The 26,376-nt window shown below is 34.1% G+C and overlaps 1 pseudogene; it reads right to left on the bottom strand.

Moving 5' to 3' along the window:
- LOC122747876 overlaps nt 1-26,376 on the bottom strand; it is a 61,847-nt pseudogene that overhangs the window by 29,857 nt on the left and 5,614 nt on the right.

Below are 26,376 nucleotides of genomic sequence, written 5' to 3'. Positions count from 1 at the left end.
CAAATAACATTTTTATAAAGACACCCTGCAGCCTACTCACAAACACAGCTATGTGTTGTCAGAATGATAGAAAGTAGTGTAGGCCTAAAAGAAAATCCAATTATTGGGAGAAAAGTGCTTTATATCTGTAAATATTCAGGGTGACCATGGATAGAATTTGTATACCCCAAATTCATTTCTTACCCAATATATGTTTAACTATAATTACAACTACTTATACCTCACAATACTTTTCTAGTATTATCATATCTTACTGCATCCAACTCTGTAAGCCAGTGAAACAGGCTTCTTTGATGTTTCTGAACAAGATATTCTGTCTCCCAACTTAGGGTATTTTCATTTTCCCATCCCAGGAACATTTTTCCCTCCTCAACTTGGTTTGCAAACCTCCTTGGCTTCCTTCAACTGTCAACTAATATAATACCTTTGATGAGAAAATTTCCTGTATCCCACTTAATACAAGTGTTCTTCCCCTGTTGCTTATCAACACATTATTCTCATATATCTTGCTTGCACATAGCTGTTTACATCTTATATCCCCTTTTAAATTGTAAAGTCCTTGAAATGAACTTCTGTTTGTTTTTCTTTATAGGCCCAGTTGTTACCACAATATTAGGAACAGAGCAGGTTTTGTAATAATTGTTGTTGATTAAGTACCTGCAATAAATACCACCATAAGATATGTTGGTTATGTATTGCATCTGGCTGCTTTTAGTAATACAAGGGCATTATTTACAACATAATTCTTTATATAGGAAGCATTAGCTACTAATTGCTAGGTACAGGGAAAGGTAGCCAAATCATATCTCATACCATTAACAAATGATCACAGAGAAAAGAAACCAAATCAAAGAAATATACCTCCTTTTTCTTAGCAGAAAAACAAGGGACTACTAAGGCAGAATTTTACAGGCAAAATATCAACATCATGTTATTATCATTTAAGTACTTTTAAGTTTTTTTAAAGGTAGTAAAATCTGGAGGTGGGAGAGTTGGGTATTTTACAAAATTAGTATGATATGTTAACAAATCAGTTTTAATGATAGTCTTGTCCTAAAATACAAGTAATATTAATCTAAACTATGTGTATATTAGTGGAAGAGAGAAGACATTCAAATAATAGGACACACAAAAGACAGATGCCACAAAGCAAAAAAGAAAAAAAAATACTAACATTCTCAATGACATACTCTGGCTCCAAAAAGGCAGCAATGGGTTAGACAATTAGGCTTATTTTTTTCACTTTCTTTCTTTAATTATTTTCCTTTTATTTGAGTTTTCTTGTACAAAATGACTAATATGGTAATGTTTTAAATAATTGCACATGTAGGGAGGATGCCGGGGAGTGAGGGAGGGAAGGAGGGATAGCACTTGGAACTTAAAACTTTAAATAAAATGTGTATTATTTTTACAAAAAGATTTTAAGAAGTACAGTTGAGGAGAAAGTACCTTCTTTTTTCATATAAATATTTTGTTATTTTCCAGTTACATGTAGAGATATTTTTTAACATTTGTTTTTATAAGATTTCTAGTTCCAAATTTTTCTCTCTCCCTCCCCTCTCTTCCCCCTTCCCAAGACAGCAAGCAATCTGATATAGGTTATGTATGTACAATCACATAAACCATATTTATACATCAGTTATGCTGTGAAAGAAGAATCAGAGCAAAAATGAAAAACCTCAAAAAAGAAAAACAACAACAAAAAACAATAGAAATAGTGTGCTTCAATCTTCATCCATATTCCACAGTTCTTTTTTTTCTGTATTTGGAGAGCTTTTTCAATCATGAGTCCTTTGGAACTGTATTGGACTATTATATTACTGAGAAGAATCAAGTCTATCACAGTTGATCAACACATAATGTTGTTAATACTATGTACAATATTCTTCTGGTTGTCCTTTTCTCACAAATCATCAATTCAGACAAGTCCTTCCAGGTTTTTCTGAAATCTGCCTGATCATTGTTTCTTACAGCATAATAGTATTCCACTACAATTATATACCACAACTTGTTTAGCCATTCCCCAATTGATGCGCAACCTCTCAATTTCCAATTGCTTGCCACCAGCAAAAGAGCAGATATAAATATTTTTGTACATGTGGGTCCTTTTACCTTTTTTATGACCTCTTTGGGGAAAAGACCTAATAGTGCTATTGCTGGGTTAAAGAGTATGCTGAGTTTTATACCCTTTGGGCATAATTCCAAGTAGGTCTCCAGAATGGTTGGATCAGTTCACAGCTCCAACAACAATGCATTAGTGTTCCAAGTTTTCCACAGCTTTTCCAATATTTATTATTTTCCTTTTTTGTCATATTAGCCAATCTGATAGATGTCAGGTGGTATCTCACAGTTGTTTTAATTTGTATTTCTCTAATCAATGGTGATTTAGAGCATATTTTCACATGGCAATAGAGAGCTTTGATTTCTTCTTCAGAAAACTGAATTAGGCTTATTTTAAAATGCCATTTAATAGAGTTAAAGAATATCAAGTTTTTTTAAATTGACTTCACAATTAAAAATGAAGGAATATTGATTAGACAGTAGTTTGAATAAGATCAAGGAATTTTAGTGTAATTCTTATTTTATTTTTATTTATTTGGGGGGGACAGGGCAATGAGGGTTAAATGACATGCCCAGGGTCACACAGTCACATAGCTGGTATGTGTCAAGTGTCTGAGGCCAGATTTGAACTCTGGTCCTCCTGAATCCAAGGCCAGTTCTTTATCCACTGCACCACCTAGTTGCCCCCTAATTTTAGTATAATTCAAGCTCAATATGATTAAATTATATGATGTAACAGTCAAAAAAATTGAAAGCATTAGTGGGTTACATTATATCTTGTTTACAGCATACCAAGAGTATTGTGTTCAATTCTAGGGACTAATTGTAAAAAAGAATAGTCATAAATTAGAGAGAGAGAGAGAGAGAGAGAGAGAGAGAGAGAGAGAGAGAGAGTGTACAAGTGAGTTCAACCAGAATCCAATCCAACCCAGGAAAGATTCATTCCATGACTACTGTATGCCAGGTATTGTGCTAAGTGCTGTAGATACAATTAATAAAATATTTTTAAAAGATCATCCCTGCCCTTAAGGAGTTTACAAGCTAAAAAGAGATAAAACAAAAGGAGGAGGAAAGGGAGATAGATATAAAAGAGTGCTTTGCTCATTTCTTCTGGATTGGACATTAGTTCCCTTCCAATTTGAAAATATGATACTATGTAATTCATTTTACATGTTTTTCAAAATAAAAAATGATTTATTTGATACAGTAGAAAGGAGAAAGCCTCAAAATACCTTATATATTGATTTTAATTATGAAAATTGTGAAGAATGATGAATACACATTAGTAATGCTTCATTTATGAAACTTCATCCAAAAAAAAATTTTGATTTATTTTACTTAAGTGAATTTTCTAGTTAGAAATTTAAGTAGCCAAATTTTTAAAAAAAGAGGAAAATCATGAATTTTTGGTAAAAATCTTTCTAAAATATATCCCCTTCCTATGTCTTCTAAGGGATCATATGTGTGTGTGTGTGTGTGTGTGTGTGTGTGTGTGTAATATCTTGAGGCACAAGTATCATGTAGATGTACATATACATTGGTATATATGTGTATATATAATTAAATAATTCAAGTACATATGAATGCATGTATGTATGTATTGAGTGGACACAACAGAAAAGGTAAAACCTCAATTTTTTCTGCACATTTTAAAATGATGGTTTTTAGAGAGGAATATTTGTTAGTAATGCCTCATTTATCAAACTTCTTCAAATAATTATTGATTTACCCTAGATAGTTATATAGATATATACTCAAATTATATAATTTTTGAATGACTTAATATGTTATTTATGACTATAACTTACGAGTTGTTAAATTAGTTGATACATCAGTTGATAGATAATATATTCAGTCACATTGTAGTTATAAATATATATGACAAAATAATTTGAGTATATGTATGTATATATAGTTAAATTTTAAATACTCATTCCATTTATACACATGTATATATAATATTCTCATGTTGACATGCATTCGCAAAACACATTAAATATATATATGCATATTCAGTATATGTATACTTAAATTTATATATTAATAAAACATTTAATCTTTTTTCATGACTCAAGATGTTTAATATAAATATAACCTGTAGTAGTTGAGTCAGTTAACCCTGAATAATATGTACAGTGGAACAAATGCTGAATTAGGATTCAGAGGACATGGTTTCCAATCTTGGATCTTCCGATGACTAAATATGTGACATTAATTAAATGATAATCTCTCTCAGGTTCTTGATTCAATAAATGAGCAGATAAGACTAGATGATATTTAAAAACACTTCCACTTCTATATCTATTATCCCACTAAATAAAGTGTATCTTTTACTTTAGAATATAGTTTGATATATATTATTTTAAAAAGAAAATCCTTTTTTTGTTCATATATTTCTTATATTTCCCCTTTCTTCTTATTGAACCCCTCCCAGAGAATGATTTCTCATATTTTAAATGTAGAGAAAACAACAACAGCACAGTAAAGTCAACCAAAGCAATTAATATATAAAAACATTATTTACATAATGTTTCACATCACTATATATGCAAATGAATAGGAGATAGTGTCTTCTTCTATCTCTATTTGTCTTTTATATAGCCATAATTTTTCTTTATAATTTGGAAGCATTCAATTTCATTCTGTGTGTGTGTGTGTGTGTGTGTGTGTGATTCTTTACATTTATATCCTTACAGTAATCGACTATAAAGTTTTACTGGATTGGCTTTTTTCACCCTATATCTGTTCAAATATATCATTCAGAGTTTCTTCAGAGTCATCATATCAGATATTTTCTGTAACAGTGATATTAAATTACATTGATTTTACACAATTTGGGTAGCTGTTTCCTAATTGATGAAAATATTTCTAGTGCATCACTACCATAAAAAAGTGCTTATAAAATGTTTTTTATGTGTTTATGCATGTCCACTAATTCTTTTCACTAATAATCTTGGGAAGATATAGATCTTTTTATCACTTCCTTTGCATAATTTCAATTATGTCCCAGAAAGTTTTTATCAGTTTATATTTCTACCAGTGATGAATCATAATGCCTCTTTCTATAATCAATCTAGCATTGATTAACCTGATTTTGCCTCCAGACAATTTGCTGACTAAATGGTGAAAGATCAGGGTTGCTTTGATTTGCATTTCACTTATTATTAGATAGTAAAGATATTCTTTCCCATTATTATTTTTTATTTTTCAATTCTTTTATTGAGAAATGTTAGTTCATGTACTTAATTACTTATCTATTGGGTAAAGGATTTGACCTGATATGTTTATGTTACATATTATTATTTTCTGGTTTCATACTTAGAATTATAGAATTCTTGATTTTGAAAAAATTAAAGTCATCTTATTAAATCTTATTAATATTTTATTAATATTATAAATATGCTAATAACATATTTGTCTGTCATGTTTTGACTGATTGAGGTTGCCAGAATTCTTGACCATCAAATAAGGGAAACTGTTACTATGTTTTTGTATTATATATTCTCTTTCAGGAGATAATTTATAAAACATTTTTTAAAAAGGAAGTCACCAGGCATTACAAAGAAAAATAGATTTGGGGTCATCTACAACTACAAAACAAATGTAGTCATTAAAATAGAAATATTCTCTCTGTTGATGGTGTTGCTTTTAAATTATTTATTTTATTCCTATAAATCCAGCGTATCTAGTAGGGAGGAAAAACATGATAGTTTGGAATCCAGCAGAGAAGAGCATATATTCAGGATAATGTTCACAGCTGGCTATAAATGTATTTCTATGGATACAACCTGATCCTAACATAAAAGTGGTTTATGTCATAATATATTGCTTGAAAAAGCAAAAGAGTGCATGGAATACTGTTAAAAATCAATGCTCACAGATGATATGTCAAAATGTAATCCCTTTCCTTTGTAGTATACAAATACCATTCCAGTAAAAAATTTCAACTGCATTTTCTCTTAACACTGCTCTACATAAATTTATTCTCACAAAAATGAAACAGACATCTCTGGAAAATATTTTAGAAGTATATTCCTAAATAATACTAATAATCATGATGATATTGTTTGAAATGTATACAGTAATTTAGCATTAGACAATATACTCTGTAAATTTCATTATTTTACATTCACAACATATGGTGATTACCAAATGTATTAACCTTTATAGAGAAGTGAAGGTAAGTTAAATAGGCAGCTGATATGGGCCCAACTGTACTTCCTTTGGACAACCATAGCTTGATCCATTAGCTTTGGATGAGATGAGGCAGAATTGGCCAAATGCTTGAATTTCATTGCCTTAAAAGAAATAAGAAGTGTATTTTCTTAAAGCTACCTAAGTGCTAAGAAATAGATGATATACCTTCTTGGGAAGATCATATGTGAGAGAACTAAAGTTCATCTTCCATCATACCTTTACCAGGAAAAAAAAAATCCTCATACTTTCATTCCAGATAAAAGTGAAATTTAATGTATGTATGGTAATTAAATGTAATATATGGTAAAATATTTCAATGTAATATATGATAATATATTCATCTGAGTATCAGGACTTGGGAGGTTTAGAGAATTAAAATTTTTAATCTTTTTTTTTTAAGTGAGGCAATTGGGGTTAAATGATTTGCCCAGGGTCACACAGTGTTAAGTGTCTGAGGCCAGATTTGAACTCAGGTACTCCTGACTCCAGGGCCGGTGCTCTATCCACTGTGCCACCTAGCTGCCCCTAAATTTTTAATCCTAAAAAAAGATTTTTAGAGGCGTCTTCTCAAGTTATCTGCAAATTGAAAAGATGCCAAAAGTATGGAAAAGATAAATTATATTATTATCAAAAACCAGGGCAGAGACAGTCATTATGACTCTTGTCCGTATCAGCTTCCATCTCCATCTCCCTTTCTGTGAGATTTCTTTTTTATTTTTATGAATAAATATGTTTCCAGCAGTTAATGACTCTTTAAGCCTTTCAAGAAGCCTTAAATTCCTCTGATCTCATCTGTACCCTCTTTTTCTATTTTGTTCTCTAGTATAGTATGCAAGGCTTCATCAAATGCTTTGATAAATGCTATGTCTACAACATTTCTTTCATTTAAATTTCTGACATTATAGTATCTGTCAAAGAAAAAGAGAGGTTTTCAATGTTCTTAGTGAAATCCTGCAAGGCTTTAGTAATTCAACCTCTCTTTAAATGTTCACAAGCCATGACTTCAATACTGTGCTATAAACTTTGGTTTGTCCCCAGGAATACAAGTCAAGTTCATAGTCTTCTAGTTTGTAGAGACAATCGCAAAATCTAATAGAGGAAATTTGAGCAGCTGGTTATAATTGTCAGAAAGGGGTTTTTTTGTGTGTTGTTATTGTTGTTTTTTCCCCTTTAAAAAATTAATTTCCTTACAAAGGGTATATATTTGCTTTTTTGTAGCTTCCCACCCTGACCTTTGGTTCTGCCTTCTAGGGCAAAACAGATTAAGTCTAATGTCTCCTCCTCATTTAAGTCTTTCAAATAATTTAAGACAGCTCTGCCACCACCACCCATCCTCCACAGTTTCCTCACCTTTGGGCTAAATTTCTAAAATTCTTTCTACCAATACTTATAGGAAAACCATCCTGGTTTTCTGTCTCTGGATTCTCTATAGTTTATTATCATCCTTAATAAATCATGGAATATGAGCTTAAGTAAATAAATGAGGTGTAATGTGTGCAGAGTACAGGATGATGCAAACTTCCATATTCCTGGAAGTTATGTTTCACTGAATACAACTGAAGATTGAATTATCCTTTATAGTTTTCATATCATAATGCTGAGAAAATTGCGTTTTCAGCCTATTAAAATCCCTCTACCATCTTTCATGTTTGAAAATCAGGATGTTCTGGGGTTAGAGCCAAAATAGCAATGGCAGAGGAAAGGCAGCAACTAACCTGAGCTATCCCCCAAACCCCTCCAAATAACTTTAAATAATGTCAGAAGACAATTCTTGGACCAGCAGAACCCACATAAGTTCAGGGTGAAGTAATTTTCCAACTAAAGACAACTTAAAAGGTTGGCAAGAAAGATCTGTTGTATGAGGGTGAAAGTGGAGCACAGTCTAGTACAGGCCTTGAGAGCATAGTCCCGGCCCCACCAAATCAGGAGCAGGCCATGGGAATCACTGACTCAGCAATAGCAACAGCTGCTTCTGTAACTCTAAGCCCATAGATGGTAGGTGGGTCAAACAACTGTTCAGAAGAAAAATACAGGGGTTTCTTTTCTGGCACTGAGGCAGGATTCTGTTGCTTTGCCCATATTTAGACCTAGGTTGCAGTCCTCAGTGGCAGTCCCAGGGTGGGAAAAAAGCACTAGCACATCAGAGCTTGGGGCCAGGGATCCTCCAGACAGTTCCAAGGCAGAAAAGAGTACTTGTGGTTGCTCACATTCCAGAACACAGATCAAGAGTAGCAAACTCAACTCTCCGTAGGTCATATCACCTTGGAAGAACTGAAAACTTAAAAGTCACTGGAAGTACTTTAAAAATAGCCGAACAACCCCTGAAACTTGGAACAGAGTACCCTCTGCCCTGGAAGGAGAGCTTTACTTTAACAAAGTTGTTCTTCTCAAAGAGGGTCATGACATTGGGTGATATTATGATTTGCAGTTAATTGGATCCTTAAGTGAGGGAGGCCTATGGAAAGTCACCAATCTCACTCTCTCTTCCAGAGCCATCTGGTTACAGTGGCAAGATATATATCTGGATGACTGCAGATGGTCCCAGATATGTTTTTTGTTGTTGTTTTTGGTTGGCTTTGTATTTTAAGAGTTAAAAGTCAAGAAATAGGTTGGAAAGATGAGCAAACAAAAGAAAAATTCTTACCACAGAAAGTTACTATGGTGACAAGGAAGCTCAAAACACATCCTCAGGAGAAAAATGAAGTATAGCCTCCCATATATGAAGCCACTAAGAAAACTATGAATTGGTCTCAGGACATGGAAGGGCTCAAAAAGGACTTTGAATTTAAAGTAAGTAAAGTTGAGGAAAAATTGTGAAGAGGAATGAGTGTGATGCAAGAGAATCATGAAAAAAGTTTCAACACCATGGTAAAGGAGACAAAAAAAATACTGAAGAAAGTAATTAAAAAACATATTATGCCAAATGGAAAAAGGAGTACAAAAAGCCAATGAGGTGATGAATGCCTTGAAAAGCCAAATTGGCCAAATGGAAAAAGAGGCACAAAAATTTGTTGAATTAAAAAAATATCTTAAAAAATAGAATTAGCAAACTGCAAAAGGAGGTACAAAAGCTAGCTGAAGAAAATGATTCCTTAAAAATTAGAATTGACCAAACCAAAGATAATGATTTTATGAGAAATCAAGAAACAATGAGAAAAAAGTAAAAGAATGAAAAAACTGTGGGAAATATCTCATTGGAAAAACAGCTGATTTGGAAGGTAGATCTAAGAGTGATAATATAAGAAACATTGGACTTTCTGAAAGCAATATTAAAAAAAAAGAACCTAGACATCATCTTTCAAGAAATTATCAAGAAAAAACTTCCCTGATATTATAGAACTAGAAGGTAATATAGAAATTGAAAGAATCGACCACTCACCTCCTGGAAGAGATCCCCAAATGTAAATTCCCATGAATATTATACCCAAATTCCAGAGCTCCCAGATCAAGGAGAAATTTTTGATGCAGCCTGAAAGAAACAATTTGAGTACTATAAAGCTACAGTCAGGATAACACAATATCTAGCAGCTTCTATCATCAAATATCAGAAGTCATGGGATATGATATTACACAGAGTAAAGGACAAGGGATTACAACCAAGAATCACCGTTTTTCTGGGTACAGAAAAACTGATTATAACCAAACTGGGGGGGGGGGATTCAATGAAAAAAGTGGACTTTCAGGCATTCTTGATGAAAAGGCCAGAGCTAAATAGAAAATTTGACTTACAAATGCAAAACTCAAGCAATGAATAAAAAGGAAACTAGGAAAAGGAAATCATAACTGACTTTAAAAAGTTAAACTGTTTGCATTCCTATATGGGAAGATGATACTTTCTCATTATCAAGGCAATTGGAAGTATATATAGACAGAGTTCACAGATGAGAGTTGAATATTATGGGATAATATCTAAAAATAAAATTAAGGAGAGAGAGAAATGCACTGGTAGAAAGAGAAATGGAGAAGTGAAATAGGGTAAATTATCTCACATAAAACAGGCAATAAATAGCTTACACAGTGGAGGGAGATATGGGAGAAATGAGTGGGAGTGAGTGAAACATACTTTCATCAGAATTGGCTCAAGGAGGCATTAAAATACACACACAATTGTGTATAGAAATGCATCTTACTCTGCCAGAAAGTAGGAGGGGAAGGGGATAAGAAGAGATGAGGTAGGTTATAGAAAGGAAGGTTGTTTGAGGAGGGAGCAATCAAGCAAAACAGTTTTTAGGAGGCACAGGGTGAAAGGAGAGGATAGAAGAAATGGAAAGGGGGGGGATATTATGTGGGAAAATATAGTTAGCAAGAGTAACTGTGGAAAAAAATGAAGAAAGCTTCTCTGATAAAGACTCATTTCTCAAACATATAGAGAACTGAGTGAAAATCATGGAAAGACTTAAGTGGACTGATGCTGAGTGAAGTGAACAGAACCAGCAGAACACTGTACACAGTAACAGCAACATTGTGTGATGATCAGCTGAGACAGACTTGGCACTTCTCATCAGTGCAATGATCCAAGACAATTCCAAAGAACTCATGATGGAAAATATTCTCCATATCCAGAAAAAAAGAACTGTGGATTCTGAATGCAGATTGAACTATACTGTTTCTACTTTTTGTTTGTTTTTCTTTTTGAGATTTTTCCCTTTTGTTCTGATTCTTCTTTCACAATACATTTAATGCAGAAATGTGTTTGATGTGATTGTACATGTATAGCCTATATCATATTGTTTTCTATCTGTGTGTGGGGGGGAAGGGAGCAAGGGAGAAAAATTTGGAACTAAAAATCTTATGAAAACAAATGGTGAAAACAATTTTTACATGTAACTGGAAAATAATAAAATATTTTTACGATTAAAAATATTTGGTGAAACAAAAAATAATAGAGGACTGAGTTAAATTTAAAAAGATAAGAGCCATTCCCCAACTGATAAGTAATCAAAATATATGAACTATTTTCAGATGAAGTAAAGCTATCTATTGCAACATGAAGAAAAAATTTATTGGGGCATCTAGGTTGTGCAGTTCATAAAGCACTGACCCTGGATTCAGGAGGACACGAATTCAAATCCGACCTCAGACACTTGACACTTACTAGCTGTGTGACCTTAGACAAGTCATTTAACCCTCATTGCCCCACAAAAAAGAACAACAAAATACTCTAATTCACTGTAGATTGGAGAGATACAAACCAAAACAATTCTGGGGTACTACCCCATACCTATTAGATTGGCTAATAAAACAGAAGATGGAAATGTCAGATATTGGAGGGGATGTGGGAAAAATAAAATATCACTGCATTGTGGATGGGGTTTTGAACTGATTCAAATATTCTGTAGAGAAATTTGGAGCAATGCCCAAAAGGCTATAAAACCATGGATATTCTTTGACCCAGCAATACCACTGCTAGGTCTGTATCCAAAAACAGATAAAAAACAAAAAGCAAAAGGACCTATTAGTACAAAAAGATTTACAGCACCTCTTATTTTGTTGCAAAGAATTGGAAATTGAGGCAAGGCCCATCAACTGGGGAATGACTGAACAAATTAAGGTATGTGATTTTGATCGAACACTATTGTCCTTTAAGAAATTATGTGTAGGATTGTCTCAGAAAAAACTGGAAAGACTTACATGAAGTGATGCAAAGGGAAATGCAATGTCTACAAATTAACTTCAATATTTTAAGCTGTGAATGACTTAGCTATTCTCAGCAATACAATGATCTAAGAGAACTCTGAAGTATTTATGATGAAAAATGTTATCTGCTGCCAGAGAAAGAACTGATGATGTATAAATACAAATTGAAGCATTTTTAAGACTTTTTAGTCTGTTTTATTTCAAACATTACTAATATGGAAATGTTTTGCATGACTACACAAGTATAAACCATATTGAATTGCTTGCCTTGTCAAAGTATATTGGGGGGGAAGGGAGGAAAGGAGAGTATTTGGACCTCATAGTTTTAAAAATAGATTTTCTCAAATTGTTTTTACTTGTAATTGGGGAAAAACAAAATACTAAATTAAAATGAACAATAAAAAAGAAAGAAAGTCTGGATATGCCAAGGTAGCCTTAATTAGATGCACATTCCTGTGAAAATGATAAAACTAACCCTGTAAACTGAAAAAAGAAAATATTTGTACAATATTTTCATGACATATTGTGATATGATGTTTGACATGCAACCCATTGAATTAGTTTCTTACATCTCACAAAGACATGCACACAACCCCTCAGTGTCCACCTATGTATTCACCTTTCCCATCCCTACCTTGGAAGGAGTCAAACTGTAGCATCCATTCCACTCTGCTTCTGAAAGCTGGTCTCTTCTTCCTAATAATAATGGGCCTATGCCTCTATAAATGGCTCCACTGCCCATTCTAATCTCTGAATGAATGGTTGGATAAATGCAAATAGATAGATAGATAGATAGATAGATAGATAGATAGACAGACAGAGATATAGATATATAGAGAGCACTCATTATGTTCAAAGCCTGTAATAAATGTTGAGGGAAAAAAAGAAAAATAAGACAGCCCTCCTACTCAATGATCTAATTTTCTAAATGAAAATACACATAGATTTCAGTTGCAAGTCCAATGGAGAAATTCAGTGGTCCTTCAGGTAAAATAGCGAAGCCAATAATAATGCATCTTCTTTGGTGTTATTTTAATTAATAAAATTGCATCCATTTCTCTAGGTAGAGTCATTTCATGATAACAAAGACTTTGTGAGTAAGAATGTTCTTTTCTGTTTTGATTAGCAGAGCACTTCCAAATACAATACTTTTCAAGACATGGAGTATCTTTGTGCCATACCCTGGCCTTGCCAATTAATGTTAAGAAGGGCATGTTTTTCTATCTGTCCCGAAGGTGGCTCTTATACATTCTCTTCATGCCCTAATTCTAATGTGAGTTCTGTGTGAGGAGTGACTCTCATTTTTCTATTTGAAACTCCAGTGCAAAGTAGAGTTTTGGTGACATAGTAAGGGCTTGGAAGGGCAGCTACCTTGTGTGGTTAATAGAGTATTAATACTAAAGTCAGGAAGACCCAAGTTCAAATCTGGCCTCAGACACATTAGTTGTGTTACCCTGGGCAAGTCACTTAAACCTGTTTGCCTCAGTTTCTTCATTTGTAAGATAAGCTGGCGAAAGGAAAGGCAAAGTAGTCCAGTATCCAAGAAAAGCCCATGAACCATTGGTCCACAGGATCACAAAGAATCAGAGGTGACTGAATGATTAAACAAGAATAAATATATACTTATATTAACACACTCATATATATGAGCATATATGTATATATTTTAAAATATATATGTATATTTTGTGTTTACTTACACATATGTTTGTATGAGAGGAATTGTTTCCTGGCCACATTTCCTATAAGGGATATATCATACAAAGTGAGAGACGGATAATGTTGTGTCAAACTAACTTTAATACATACTCATCCCCTGGATCACTTTTCAAAATATGGAAAAGTAATCCTTAATTTTACAGAAAGAAGCTAATCCCATGTGTTGTTGAAAATTGACCATGATCTATGGCCTCTAGGCCAATCACATCTTCCTCATGTTTTTATTTGGTTCACAAGCATATATATATATATATATATATATATATATATAAATCTGAACACTCAGAAGTGCTTAGTATCAGATCAAGATACTTTGCTTCTAAACCTCACTCATCAGATGAGTGAGGCTTAGAATCAACTATCTCGATTTGATACTAAGCACTTCTGAGTGTTCAGACTCCAAGTCCCTTGATCTTTCCATTAGACATTTTGGATACATATTTTAACTATTTTTTTTTTCCTTTCAGATTATCATCTTTCACAACTCATTGAATACTTTGTCATTTATTCTCCTTCTTTTTCTTCTTTTCTCTTCATATCTTCCCTCACTTTTTGCTCTCAACTTTCCCCTCATTTAACATATTTACTGAATGTATAATTTATCCATAACAGAAATTCTGGCACAATTCCTCTCTTCTCTTTGCCACCTACTTCCCTCTCTCCCATCAGAAAGACCATAAATTAGCATATGAGTGGGCAAAGTGAGGTAGACATAAAAGATTCTCAACTTCTTTTAATTCCCAATTTTAGTCCTACTGTAAGGCCACATTAGCGAGCATGAATAAAAGATGGTGATCACATTTTAGGATTAAAAAATAAATTAAATAAAAGGAGATGGACTAGAAAATATACCATCAACCATGAGTATATCAAGTAAAGAGTATGTTATGGGTCTCCTGATTTGTCTATAGACTATGTTCTGCAGCTGTCACTTTACTTCAATTAATGTGGAAAGCAAATCCATTAGACAGAATGGACACAGGATAATTAAGAAACATCAAAGATATTTCATTTACTTCCTGTCTCTAATTTCTATTGGTTCTCTCTCCACTCCATCAAGTTAATGGCAATGTTCCTTAATGCTAATTTTCCTTTGTCTAGCCATGATTGTTGATGAGTCTCACAACAAAGTACTGTCTGAGAGGCAACTAAGTGAACAATCAAGTACATAAAAATTTTTTTTCTTAATATTCCGGGGAAAATACTATCACTTATAATCAACATTTAGAATTCATCTTATTCTGTTTGGTCAATTTGTGTCTGCCTCTTTGTGACCTTGTAGAATGTGAATTATTTTGAATATGAATTATTTTTGTGTGAAAAAGATATTTTGCAGAAAACAAATTGATGGATTTCATTATGAATTCAAAGTTCACTTATTAAGTACCTACTAGGAATAGTACACTATATTAAGTAGTGAGAGACAGTACAGGTTCAGGTAAAAGACTTCCACTGTTTTCATGAAATATATATTCTGTCAGGAAACTATGTGATGTAGTAAATAATGATATAAATAATCTGAAAAAATATTTAATTACAATACTGTATGTGAGTTCTTGGTGGGGTAAAGATCATTTTAGAACTACTAGAAACATGTATCTATGTGGTGGATATGATAACTTCATGTTGAAAGAATTCAACAGACAATTAAATAAGAGTGATATTTCATGCATACTTCCTAGATTGCAGAGAGAAGCCAGAAAGTAGCTTGAGTTCTCATAAATTTCCTACAAAAATCATTAAATCAAGCCTCTAAATGGATTCTGGAACTATAGAACCTACACAAAGACAGAAAAACACTATCTTCTTACTTGAGATAATTTAGAAGACTTCAGGAAAGGTCTGTCTCACTTGGGTGAAAGGGGAGGGTGGCTAGCACAGCACAGCTCAGCACAATGCAACTCAGGCTAGCTGAGAAAGGCAAGCCATTGGGGGGTCAGGGCAGGTCAGCAGGAGGCTCCTGGACACGGCATAAATAAGTTGCTGAGGCCCCTTGGTCCTGTTTTAGAAGACTGGTGGCAGAGCAGGCCATTTGTGAGACCTGATATCCCAAGTTGGAAGGGCAAACTGCCTGCTAGAGAACGAGCCAAAGGACAGGTACAACTTAGCCAAGCCATCCCAACATAAGGAGCAAGTGCAGGGCAGTGAGGAATCCTAAAGCCACAGAGGTCTCAGAACATAAAGCCAGGGACCTAATCTCTATCCCCCAGCACAAGAAGCTTTCAACAGTGAACCCTGTGCCCCAGGAGCAGACTTCAACTTTATAAGTTTTAAAATAGACTAAAATATGAGTAAGAAACAAAAAAGGACCCCTACCATTGATAGCTTCCATGGTGAAAGGAAAGACCAAAACACAAACTCAGATGAGTTTGTCAAAATGCCAACAAAAAAAGCATCAAGTGGAAAGATGATCTTGGCTTAAGGCCAAAAATCCTTCTTGGAAGAGATCAAAAAGGCTTTTAAAAATGAAATGAGAGAGGTGGAAGAAAAAATGGGAAAAGAAATGACAGAAATGAGAGTTACACTGGAAAAAGAAGCACAAAAATTGACTGAAGAAAACAATTCCTAAAAAAAATATAATTGGCCAAATGGAAAAGGAGGTACAAAAGCTTACTGAGGAAAAGAATGCCTTAAAATTTAACATTGTGCAGATGGAAAGTAATGACTCCATGAGACACCAAGAATCTGTCAATCAGAATAAAAAGACTGAAAAAAAAATAGAAGAACATGTGGAATAACTCATTGGAAAGATGACTGACCTGGAAAATAGATCCAGGATAAATTACCTAAGAATTATTTGAGTCCTTGAAAGTCATGAACAAGAAAAGACTCTAGACCCCATATTCCAGGAAATTATCAAGGAGAACTGTCCTTATATTATAGAATCATAGGATAAAATCATAATTGAAAGAATCCATTGATCACATCATGAAAGAGACCCCAAAAGGAAAACTACAAGGAATATTGTAGACAAATTCCAGAATTATCAGGTGTAGAAAATACTCCAAGCAGCCAGAAAGAAACCATTTAAATATCATGGAGCCCTAGTCAGGATTGCACAGGACCTGACACCTTTAACATTAAAGGATCACAAGGCTTGGAATATGATATTCTAGAAGACAAATGAGCTTGGATTACAACCAAGATTCAATTGCCCAGCAAAATTGATCATTCTCTTTCAGGGGAAAAGATAGACATTCAATGAAATGGGGGACTTCCAAGGTTACCTGAATAAAAGACTAGAACTAAACAGAAAACTTGAGCTTGAAATACAAGACTCAAGAGAATTATAAAGAAGTAAATGAAAAAAAACAAAACCTTTGTTCAATAAGGTTAAACTGTTTACATCCCTATGAGGGAGAATAATGCTTCTAACTTTTGCAATCTATATTTCTATTGGGGTATTGTTATTAAGTTGACTTTGATGTGATGATATAAAGAAACTGAAGGGGCAGAATAAAAGGAGAAGGGGGAAGGAGAGGGAAGGGGATGTGGAGTGGGGTTAATTACATTATATGAAGACGCACAAAAAACCCTATTACAATAGAAGGAAAGAAGGGAGGGGTACACATTGTTTCAGCCTTACTCTCATCAAATTTGGTTCAGGGAGGGAATAACACACACACACACACACACACACACACACACACACACGTGTATATATATATATATATATATAATAGCCATTACTATAAAGCAATTTTGCTTACTTTTTTTTTTTTTTAGTGAGACAATTGGGGTTAAATGACTTGCCCAGGGTCACACAGCTAGTAAGTGTTAAGTGTCTGAGGCTGGATTTGAACTCAGGTCCTCCTGACTCCAAGGCCAGTGCTCTATCCACTGCACCATCTAGCTTACTTTTTAACAAAGTAAAAGAATAAGGGGGAAAGAGTGGTACTTATAGAAGGGAGGGCAGAAGCAAAGGAAGAAAGGGGAAAGAAAAGGAAGCCTGGCTGATAAAAGGGAGGGCAGATTGAGGGAGGCAGTGGTCAGAAGCAAAACATGTGGGGAGGAATAGGGTGAAAGAAGAAAAAAAAAACAGTACAAAGGGAAGTTCAGAATAACAGAAACAAGCATACTATACTGTAAGGTATAGTGAGAAATGAAAAGTATGATCATTGAGTCTAGTTAGTGAAGGTTATAATGGTGAACAGGAGATATCATATGTTACTAGATGCAGGGTAATGTGGTCCCTATTGTTTTTTTGGTTTGTTTTTTGTTTTTGTTTTTTAAGAGAAAAGGGGAAAGTGATTTATAACTATAGATTGAGAAGAACCCCTTCAAATTCTTGGAATTTCATAAAACAGAGGGATGGAGTTGTATATTTAGATCACTAAAAGTCAGCAAGAGTTCATCTAAAACAATTAAGTCATGATAGATTAATTTCATTTCCTTTTCAGAGAGGCTAAGTAACTAGGAAATTGGGGGCCAAGATGGATTTTATGAAAACACTGACAATTTCCTATGATATCCTTTGGAAAAGAAAAAGAAAAGTAGGCTACATGAAAATGTGAAGAGCTAGATTCAAAACTGGTTGAATAAATATAATAAATAAATGTCTTGTTATTGATGGTTCTATATCAACCTGGAGTATTGCATTGAATGAATTTTCTGAGATCTGACCTTGCCACTATTCTGTTCAGAATGATTGCTAATATCCTAGATGTATTTATAGGGAGTTTACTTATCAAACTCATAGATAATAGAAATCTAGAAGATAGAGTGAACATTTTGGATGACAGAATCTATGGACAAATGGAACTCAAAAGGCTGCTTTGATGGGTAAAATGAATAAGCTCCAGTGTATAGGTTTAATTACATGATTCAAATGGAGAGTTTGCAAATCATTACTTCTCATTTCAGTTACCTCACAGTTAACCCCAAAGTCAGGAGCTCTAGAATCAATCCCTAAATGGCAGTTGCCACTGAAATATGCTGATTTAAGAGAGAAGAAAAAGACACATTGTTGCCAGAGCAAGAAGGACAATGAGGACACAAAAAATCCTGACAAAGTCAGGACACAAAAATCCTTGATTTTGCTTTCTCCTAGTTCTGTGAGTCTTTTTGGATAACACAAGTTTGTACTGCTCTGGACTCAATAGGGCCCAGAGGAGAGGTGGGAACAATAGGAGACACAGGGAGTAGAATTTCATTAATTGCTTGTGGGATACCACAAATTCTTCATGAGTTTTTGATATATCATTATGGGCTCCTGTGAGTCTTTTGGGTTTTATCTATTTTCTGTCAGGTCTAATAAAGTCTGTCCTATTCCCAATAACTGCATTTATTACTTTGCCTCCTTAGAAGGGATCTAGGGACCCCTTTTACCTACATCTGTGGAAATCTAGACATGAACTATATTCAGATATTTCCTCGAGTAACTCCTGGGTGGGAAGAATAATGAACCAAAGAATAGCTATTCTGGCATCAACTCTTAGAATCAGACTCTTGCTGTGCAATCTCAGGACTTAGAGATGGAAAGCTATAAGATAGAGGCATCTATTTTATATTAACCTATCTCTAAACATGATGATTTTTACATTAAAATAGAAGTTCCTTGAAGTCAAGGACCATTATTATTTTTTTTTTTTGTCTTTTTAGTCCCAGAAAATTGTGAGCTTCCTGACACATAGTGGGTTGATTTGGAAATGCTTGTGACAATTGAAGTTGTTGAATTTAATTGGCACATATATTAAATCCCAAACTTGGAGAAAAATAATATATTATACAGGTTCAGGATGGGGGAATAAGCATGATAAAATAGTGACAAAAACTCAATCACTCAACATCGATCTTCTTCAGTTTAGTCACCTGAAAAACGAGGGCAATAATTAGGATAAAGTGAGATAAAGTAGATAAAATATTTTATAAAATGTTAAGCACAATACAAATATAAGCTATTGTCATTATCATATGAATTATTACATAATGTGAATCATACAGAGAAGTATATATACATAAACAAAATATACATAAATATACGTATAAGCACATAACTTTATGTGTATATTTACATAAACCTATGTGTATATACATACATACATTCATGCATGCATACATATATACATACTGTGAGGTTTAAAATCTAATGTGGGTACTAACCTTCCCCCCCCCCCCCGGCAGTTTTTGTTTTTGTTTTTGTTTTGTGGGGGAATCTGGCTAAGATTTACTGATAAATTCAGCAAGAGTTTAGGCTTTTAAGTATTTATTAAAGACAACACATGGGATTCCATAACACCAGAAAAGTCTATCTATTTTCTATCTACTTTTCTTTCTTTTCCTCTGTCTGCCTTTTCTCTGTCTCCCACTAAGCCAAAGTCCTGAATAAAAAGAGGGACCCTCCTTTCCTAGCAGCCCATGTGAAGTTCTGCTGCCAAGCCAATGTCTCGAACAAAAAGAGGTTGATCCCACAGCTTCTCCCAGAAGCTGTCTGTGACACAGGAAGCAGGGCCATACACACACACACACACACACACACACACACACACACACACACACACACACACACACACCTCCAAGCTAATTGGCTGGTAGCTTTGATTGACAGGGCTACAGGCAGTTCTATAAATGTAACTCCTCAGTGTCAAGCTCTGCTGCTCACAATACATAATCAGAATACTTATAAAGGAAGCAAACACCTAGGGTTATGAATAGAAGACATTTTTGAATTTTAGGATATGTAAATATATGTTGTCATATATAAAAGTATCACTAAGCCTATAAAAAAGCACAGACATTTATAAACTATTTTAAAAATTATTTTTAATATATTTTGGAAAATACATCAAGTCACTCTTTGCTGGGAACACAATGTCATGTTATTATTAAAATCAAAAGATTTGAAAATTCTACCAAAAATGTCTGGTGAGTATAGTCATTTGCAGTGGTTACATGGCATTATTTCTAAAAGTCAGCTGATAAAACACATTCCATAAGCAGAGGTATTTCGGACCTAATATCATTAAAAGGATATTAAAACCAGAAGAGACTGCCCAGCCTTGACAGTTCCAGATTTAGTAGATACAATTTAGAATATTTTATAATTCTGTGACAAATCAAACAGGGTGCTTGTTTACTAGAAGTTTTTTTCCTACCTCCCCTTCCCCTGAATACACACCCTCCCCTCCATGCCCTGCTTTCTGCCCCTACTCTGATCATGTGACTCTAGTTAAGTGTCTCCAGTGGCTGCAACAGGATTATTCAATTGCTAAGCAAAGCCCTTGAGACATTAACTCTGCCTCCTGAGTTATCAGTTATCTGCTGACTGGTAAGTAGGTCTTCATCATGAGGTTATTATAGTATCCAGTGAAAAAGGGCTTATAATAATCACTTTATAGCACTTTAAAGTACAAAACATTTTTAACTCCCCACTGCCCTGTGGGGTGGGTGCAGTCAGCCCCATTGTAAAGATTAGAGAACTGAGGTTCAGACAAGTGAAATGATTTAACCAAGGCTAAATAGCTAGTGACAATGTCAAAGCTGGAATTTGAATGAGATATGATAATTCCAAGGTATGTGTGTACTTATTATATCTATATAGATATAAATATGTGTACGTGTATGTATAGAGAGAGACAGATACAGAGACACAGAGAGACAAAGAGTGACACAGAGAGACAGAGACAAAGACCTATAGACAGAAAGAGAATGTCAGCAGGGTATAATAGTTAACTGGAGTCAGGAAGACCCAAGTTTAAATTCAGACTCAGACTTTTGCCAGCTGTGTGACCTGTGGCAAATCACTTAACCCCATTTGATTCAGTTTCCTCATCTGTAAAATGAGCTTGAGGAAAAAAAATGGTAAATCACTACAGCATCTTTGCCAAAGAAACTCTATGGGGTCATGAAGACTCAGACATGACTGAAATGATTCAAAAACAGCAACAACAAAACATTTTCTTTTACCTAAGTTACAGAGATGCAATATATAATAATCTATAAAGAGCCAGATTTTGATTCCAGAAGAACAGAAATAAAGTCTAGCCTTTAACACATAGTAGGCATGTGATCAGAGCAAATCACATAACCCTTCAGGGTTCAAGGAAACATTTTAATACTAATAATGATTTGCATTACATTGTTATAAAGCAGTAGTTTCCTATCAAGATGAAATCATGGGTTTAGTTGAAACATAATAATAATAATAATAATAATAATAATAATAAAGATAAAACAAGGAGGCTTAATTTGTGATATTTCCAATTCAAATTTGCCCTGAAAGTAATTAATTATTCAGAAAAGTTCTGGGGACTATTGATGCTAATAGGAAAGCACAGGATCAGGCCTCTGAAAATACAAAGTGGCTCACCTTCCTAAATTGTGCCTGCAGCCTTGAGATGTCTCAGCACTGTATGGATTGGTGCCGTTGCTGAGGCCTCCAGGTGCCACTAATTCTAAATCATAATCTTTTAACTTGTAGTGTTGAGGATCCCAGTCCTGATGACAATTAACTGAACAAGGTTAAATTTCTGAGGGGCCATCAATTCTCGAGGTGCGAATACATTTGTAACTGAAGCAAGAAAAGTGGTTTTTAGCTTTGTTTTTGGGTACGTGGCTTTTTTTTTAGTGCAGGCAAGGCAAAGTCTTTGGAAATAAGAATGATAGTATTAACATCATGGTACTATTTTGCTGAGTTTCGTCTCCTTTTAGAATAGTTCAGAGAATAGCTATCAACTCTTAATTCCCATCCCCAGCCCCCATCATCCAACAAAGTATTAATTTTAATTATATAATATTTCTCATTTAAAAAAATAAATTGATTTTCAATGGTTAGGCTCATCTCAGGTAGCTTTTGCTGTCATAAGCCTTATATTCTTTTCTAATCTTCTCTCTTCCATTTTCTTTATTCATCTCTCAGCCTTGAAAAGACACCTGACCAATATAGACTTCAAGGTCACAGCATAAATGATTTAGGGTTAAAAGTGATATTAGTTATTTCCTAGTCTGACCCCCTCCTTTTGAAGATGAGGAAAACTGAGGCTCAAGGATTAATTGACTTGCCTTATCACACAGATTGTAACTAGCAGAGACAGATTTTGAATTCCAGTACTTATTAGCAAGTATCATTTCAATTTTACCCAGAGCTATTAGAGCCAACTGAATTATTTCCAAATTCTTACCCCTGCCAGGTCTAAATGGAAGAGTCAAGTAGTGTCAAATAAGGGAGCTATAAAAATTAACGCTATCTACCCAAAAATAGGAAGCCACTTTAAAAGTGCAACTTTTAGACAAACTGAATTCACTTGAACAACTTAACTAAATTTTCCCTCAGCTTCGTCCTAAGACACTTAGGAATTCAAGACCTTTCTGCTAGAAGCCTGAAGAACTATAGTCCATCTATCTTAAATGGACCTATTTTTGACCTAGCAATAACCTAACCTTTCTCACCCCAACCCCCAATCCCATATCCCAATTCCAAGGAAATCTCTGATCTTCTCAGACTGTTTTGGCTCTAATTGTTCTTCATTTTTTATTTGCTTGCTTGCTTAAGTTTTACTTTCTGCCATGATCCCACATACTTCTGTCTTACTGAACTGGTATCATACTATGATCTAAGAAGAAGATTTATAATGCTCCCCATTGACCTATAGGAATTGGTTCCTATTCATTTTTTGGAAGGCCAGAGATGACAGATGTTAAACCTTAGTTTACCCTAAGGCATTCCTTAATCCCCTTTTTAAAATATAAAATTGACTTCATCAGAATATCCAATCAACATTCTTTATTTCATCAAATATTGGAAAAAAGACATACTATGTACCAGGCTGTATAAAACAGTCCCTTTCTGTAATATTCTGGCCCCCTATACATCCTCCTCTTTGCTTCTGTCAGGACTCGAATTAAGGTGTCACATTTACAAGAGACCTTCCTTGGTCCCCCCAGCTTTTGACACATTTTCTATGTGCACATATAGCTATCTAGATACAGATAGAAAGATAGACATATCAGTGTGATCATATCTATCTATCTATCCATCCATTCATCCATCTATAATCTAGTTATTTATCTATCTATCTACCCTATCAATTATGCTGCATTGTGAGGGTAGAAAGAAAAAAAAACTTTTCATGGTCAAGTGTGGTTCATTGGTTATATATACAAGAAATTGTCAAGAAAAAAAATGTCTCATATTTTAAATCTTAAGTCACTTCCTTTTATATTTCTACTATTATCATAACATCATGGACTTGGAACTGGAAGGGATTTTAAAGGACAATAAGTCCAGCATTTTATAGATGAGGAAATTGAACACTAGAAAGTTTGTGACTTGCCAAGTTCACCTAGCTAATGTGTCAGGGAGTAGGATTTGAATATAAGTCTACCTGATATCAAATGTGGCACTTTATCCACTATGTGATATTGTGAGGACAGAAAGAAAAACCTTTTGATAGCTAAGTGTGGTTCATTGGTTATGGACACAGAAAATTGTGCAGAAAAAAAGTAGGATTTTAAATCTCTAGAGTCATTTCCCTTTCCAGGAATAGAAAGGATGACCTAATTTTGAATACTGGCTAACTAATTTGTGCTGGATTTGTATGGAACAGGTTCTAGTCTGCACCACACCAGACAGCTCCTACCTGCGCTATTGCCACATGTTAGGAGTGAGTGGGCATAACTTAGGTCTTAGTATAAACAAAGAATACTATGACATAGTCATTCAAATAGGAGGATTGTTATGAATACCTTCTCAGATCTCTTTTATCACAGATGAGTCAGCATTTATGATTCCCATAATCTCTATATACAATAATAGAATGCTTAAAGCAGACTTTGGTCCCATTCCCTAGTTTTTGTGATAATTGGCTGATTGATTTAATAATCTAATTTAAGCTAAGGTATTTATAGCTGATAGTGACAATTCTCTATAAAAGACCTGCTCTGGTGCTTCATTGTGTCTTGAAGGTCAATCTTTAGTTCTTGAATACTAGGCTAGCAGAGAGCAGGTTATTAAATTCATATCAAGCTAGAAAGTTTCCAGTCAGTGAAGGTATTGCAGAGGGTTTACTACTCAGGTATGAATGAATAAGACTAAGTAAAGTACACTAAGATTCTGTCAACCTATGAATAATTGTCTTTATCTTTAACATCATTATCCTCATTTTCAAAGCTAAAATTGTATGATGTAACAAATACTAAAATACCTTTCCAAAGGGTTATTAGTATAAGTAAAATAGACAGATGCATTAAGATGAAGGATAACGGGATAAACATTGGGTGGTGGGGGGAGTTAAAGGACAGTTGTTCCTATGAATCTAGTAGTACTACACATATTTCTAGCTACTAGAATCCTTTATCTAGGCCCTATTTTTCATAGATTAGACAGATAGACAGACAGATAGATAGATAGATAGATAGATAGATAGATAGATAGATAGATAGATAGATAGATAGATAGATAGATAGGCGGAAAATTAGGATGAAATAACTAAAACTGGGATAATATTTTATATCATACACAGTAAAATAAAAAATAGCTTCACTGTTTTGGCCTAGGTAATTCTTATAGTAAGCAGCCTATTTCCCATGAATTGACAAATGTTTATTTCTCTGTTTCCCTGGTATATAAATTAGCAAGATATTTGGAAGATCTTATAAAAATAATTTTCACTGGAATATTAACTGATCAAAACTCAGTTTAAAATGGATTTATTAGGCTAAAGCTAGCTTATTCAAAGCTAAGTAATGGGCAAAATCTGTCTGAAAGTTCTGGATTTTTCAATGGTAAAGATCAAGTGTTTTATTTCTATATCATATACAATACTTAGTTAATGGATGGGGATCATTTTAAGCAAATATTTAATACTGACTGGTTTTAACTGAAGAAGTCCATATAGATAAAAACTAGAAGTATATAAATCAATGTGAGACTTTTTTTGTGACCCTGTAGTCATTAATGATCCCCCTCCTTATCTCCTGCATATTTTTTGCTTACTCATCATGCATTATTTGATATTATACTTATATGAGAATGCATTATATTCCTCTACTGGGCTACAAGATCTTTGAGGACAGATAATATTTTACCAATTTGTCATAGCTCTTAAAATAGTGCTTTCTACAGATTATGAACTTTCTAAATATATATTGAATAGAATTGTTTGCCTTCAAAATAAGCATTGGTACACTTTCCCTGAGTTTCAGGCATTAAACTAAACAGCAGTTGGAAAAAGAAAATAGATTGCACTGTACTCCATTAATGTGGCTTACTAATGTACCATGCAAAGTTTTGAAAAAGAAGTGGGTGGGGGAGAGAGAAAGGGTCAATAGCAATTCCAGATCTGCTTCACATTCAGAATCATAAAAGTAAAAGTCATGGTGAGTCATGCATGTAGTCATGACTTATGTAGGATAGCTTTCTCATTTGGCACATAAGCAACCTGAGACCCAGAAAAGGGAAATTATTGACCAAAGTCTCACAGTTAGTAGAAAAGATGGGGTTATATTATTTTTTCCATCTTATTGTAGGTTCAGTGCCATAGGGAACAAGAAGAAAATAAAAACCATTGAACCTCTTATGATTTTAACTCTAATATGGGGTCCCAAATATGGGTGTGCTTGTAATTGTTTAACAACTGATTCCTGGCCTGAGGTGGGTGGGTGGCAAAATACATATGACACACACTTAATCTTAATATTTTTCACTAACATTTTCTCCATTAGTTAAAAAATATCTGGATAATAAACAAAACAACTAAGCTTCAATTTGTAATGTTTGCTGATTTCAGAGATGTAAATACATTGAAAATGAAACAATAAATTCAA

Source organism: Dromiciops gliroides, chromosome 3 (assembly GCF_019393635.1).
Source record: "Dromiciops gliroides isolate mDroGli1 chromosome 3, mDroGli1.pri, whole genome shotgun sequence".
Taxonomy (NCBI): Eukaryota; Metazoa; Chordata; class Mammalia; order Microbiotheria; family Microbiotheriidae; genus Dromiciops; species Dromiciops gliroides.
Note: the sequence above shows the minus strand (reverse complement) of the source record. Positions and strands in the feature narration are given on the sequence as shown.